This window comes from Vigna umbellata, chromosome 4, assembly GCF_029865625.1.
Source record: "Vigna umbellata cultivar VRB3 chromosome 4, Vumbellata_1.0, whole genome shotgun sequence".
NCBI classification, from domain to species: domain Eukaryota; kingdom Viridiplantae; phylum Streptophyta; class Magnoliopsida; order Fabales; family Fabaceae; genus Vigna; species Vigna umbellata.
Window position 1 is genome coordinate 57573061 of NC_142168.1, and position 3906 is coordinate 57576966.

General features: G+C 41.1%; 1 pseudogene; it reads right to left on the reverse strand.

Annotated features, from left to right (window-relative positions):
* Positions 1-3209: 3209 nt before the first annotated feature.
* LOC148200659 (uncharacterized) lies at positions 3210-3695 on the reverse strand (annotated as a pseudogene).
* Positions 3696-3906: the final 211 nt, after the last annotated feature.

The following is a 3906-nucleotide window of genomic DNA, read 5'->3' on the forward strand; positions in this document are numbered from 1 at the left end:
GATCATTGGTTTCAGATGCAAAGACAGAAAATTAAATATGAATAGCATAATAGCATAGTGATGAACGGTGTTTTTTAATATGAGATGAGTATGTTGTTGAGGTTAGATTTCACCAAGTTCCCTCTCATGTATGTAAGAATTCTTCTTTATGCATGAATGTTAACGTCACTCACTAAATCACTTAAACCCGATCCCTCGGCGAAATAAGTCTGTCCTTAATGACCAGTTCATGCAATTCCTAGCATTCCTAGTAATTAAATATGAAGATCTAAGAGTTTTAAGACGACCAAGACTTATACCCTCATCCCTGAGAAATATTACTCTTGGGAGTAATTCCACAAGAACCTGAATTGTAAGGAACCTCCCGGCACTCATGCAATTCATAAATCATGCTATTGAATGAATTAAAAAACAAACACAAAAAAAGTGTTGTAACAGATGAATTACTCTAACAATTAATGAAAAAGCATATATTATTAAGAATCAATTCAAATACATGAGAGTTCACAAGGTTACATCATTCCCCAACAACAAATAGAGTTTAGTTCACTATAAACATGATGAAACTAGATGAATAATGGAAAAGCATGAGATAGCAAAACCCTAAAAGTAGATGATGGAAGCTTCCGCATCCAAATCCCCCTTGAGAGAGTGGAAGAGTGTGTTGTTGTGTTGCTCCAGCCAGAGATACAAAACATAGGATGTCTGGGTCCCTTCAATAGAGCGAAGACAGAACAGAAACAGAGCCCAAGCCGATGTAGGTGGCGCTCAAGCGCCCCACATAGGGCGCCCGGGCGGTGAGCGGTGGTCTTCCACGCTTAAGCCTTCTAGATGACGCCCAAGCTTCGAGCTTCTGGCGCTCAAGTACCCCAAAAGGGGCGCTCGGGTGGTGAGTGGTAGTCTTCCATGCTTAAGCCTTCAAAATGACACCCAAGCTTTGAGCTTTCGGCGCTCAAGCGCCCCAAAAGAGGCGCCTAGGCGGTAAGCGGTGGTTTCCTACGCTCAAGCCTCCAAAAAGGGCACCCAAGTTTCGAGCACTCCTCCCTTCTAGTGCTTTTCCAGGCCTTTCTAAGTTCCATCTCCATGGCACTTTATCCCTACTTTCCATAGTATCTCATTTTCTATCAAAACAAGGAGCATTATTCATAAAATCATCCCTACTCTCTTATTCACACAACTTAACAGGAAAACATGATTCCAAGCAAGTTTCTAAGTAGAAAAGGGTGCATTTAGTATCAAAATTACATCACAAATAACGGTATTTTCAACCGTTATCACAACCCCAAACTTAGAACTTTGCTTGTCCTTAGAATAATCACTACAATGACTCAACACTTTTCAAAAACTTTTTCTTCCAGGAAAAGAGATCAACTCAGCATACAAATGTCAGTCAAGATGTACAAATGCCTTAATTCAATCAAAATCAATGTGATGCTCATATACTTCAATTGATGTTATCCTTAAGAATGATCAATCAACCAAGCAAAGATGCAGTCAAAAATTCAAAGAACTACTCCTCACCAAGGAAAGTGTTTCACTTAAGCACTCAAAAGTGTATCACTCAAGCACTCAAAAGTGTATCACTCAACTAAGAGGTGTATAGTGAGGTGTTGGTGTCTTTTTCACTCTACTATCACCATGTCACACAAATTAACTTTGACTTTCATTTAACCACAATCAAACATACGCACAAGCAAGTTTTCATCACAAGGGTTTTTCATGGCTTGCAACTTGGCAAGACTAAGAAGGAATTTGGTTTTTCTGGTCAGCAACATCCTTGAGTTAAGAGAGACATTTATGATTTCATCATTCAAGCACAAACTCTCTTTCTCTTTCCCAGATTTCCCTTACATTGAGCTTTTCTTTTCTTTTTTACTTTTTCTTTTGCTTTGCTTTTAATGTATCACTACTTAGCTAAATGCTTTTCTTATTCTTTCACAATCTTTCCAGCAACCCGAAACTTGAACCTTTATCAATACCTCATAAGTGTTCTCAACTTAACTCAAGGTAAAAATTTTCACAAAGGTTTCTCAAAACTTGCATGAGGCTCAAGGTTGAAAGGTCAAAACAAATTGTTTTCTTTTCAGTTGACAGAAATCATGTGAAGGTTAAGAAGAATAAGGGATAACAAAAGATAGCCTTGATCATATGAAACCTGCAAGCAAGTAGTTCAATCATAGAAAATTTGGGCAAAATCATTCATGCTTCCAAAGTAGTAGCAATTATTCACAAAAACTCTTAAGCCCAAAACTCACACAAGTAAACTCTCAAGTCCCAGAATTGAGACAAACACCCTGCTCAGTATCTCAATCAAATTTTACCTCAAGCACCTGTTTCATACACTGTGAGCCATCACATGTATATCAGCACATCATACATCATCTCAACATCAATCAACACACTAGAGCATCACAAAGCAATACTTATCACAAAACATACCACAGTTGAACCAAGGCAATGAAGTTCGTTCAAGCAAAGTACAATCAACAAAACAAATAATTAAAAGGAAAATAATAAAAATAGAAACAAAATAAAGTCTAACAATCCAAACAGTAAAATAACAAAGATCCTGTTCTGAAACAAAAGTGGCATCCATCATTAAATGCCAAGTACAACTCATCACTCATCACTAGATTCCTCCTCCTCATCCTCAGCATCATCATCCATGGCTGAAGCTTCAGCTCTACCACCCTCCTGTGCTGGGTCAAAGGGCCATGCCACTTGGGCTGCAAAGTCATCCTGAGATATGAACTTTCGCTCAGGGAATGCGAACGTCAGTGTCCTCAGGGCAATCTTTCTCTCTTGTGTGCCCTAGGCTGTTGTGGTGGTGGCGTTGGGTGGCCTGGCTCATCCACTACACAGTAGTTTAAAAAGTAAGTTGCGTCCAACTCCTTTCTTGGACACTCTAGTGGTGGCCAAGAAACATCAATACCAGCAGCCTCACAAAGATGGGTGATCAAGGAGGGATGTCCCAGGGGTGCCTTGCTGGTTGCACCACAGGCGCAGCTTTGGATCTTATCAGCTATAACCTGCCCAATATTAATGTTGAGGCCCCTCAGAACACAGTAGAGGAAGATTTCCCTCTGGACAGTGATGTCCGACACATGGGAGCATGGCTGAATGTTGGCATGAGAGAAAGCCATCCAACACTTTTCTAGATGAGTCAGACGGGGTCTAATAATGTGGATGGGTGCCCCATACCTGTTCCTCTAAAAGTGCCCTCCAAGCACACATAAGATCTGCTCCACATCCTCATAATCCACCCCTTCCATCATGGACATGGCAAACTGACACTACTCCCCCTCCTAGTCTACACCAAGAAAAGTGTCAATGGTGTTAGCATCATAGGCAACCCTCTTACCCCTTACGTAGCTAAAGTACTTCTCATCCTCTCCCCCCAATGCTTTTGCATTTGTGTAGAATTCTTTGACGATGTCAACATTGGCGGGAGAGGGATAGGTTGCCAGGTGGCCCCAGTCTCTATTGTTCAACTCCCTTTCAAATTAAGGAGCCAAAGATGGTATGTTGGCCACCTTCCTCTCCATCAGCAATCTCCTTCCCTCCATAGTTGGGAAGTAACTCTCATGAGCAGGATTTCTGAACTTATTTGAATAGAACTGCTCCTTCTCCTTCCTTTTTGTTCCCTTGTCTTTGGTACCAAGGGTTTTGATCCTTTTTCCTGAAGATGAAGTCATTCCTGCACATAGAGATTCACAAAACAAACACAGAAATCATCAAGCATTAGTCCCCAAAAATCAACAAACTCTTCTCATTCAGAAAGAGGGCAAAATAGAGAGCCCTCAGCATCACCTGCACAGAACCAGAAAACCATAAAACACTAAAACAACCACTGTCGCTCACTGCTTGTGCGCCCCTCAAGGGCGCTTGAGCGGCGCGCAGTGCAGC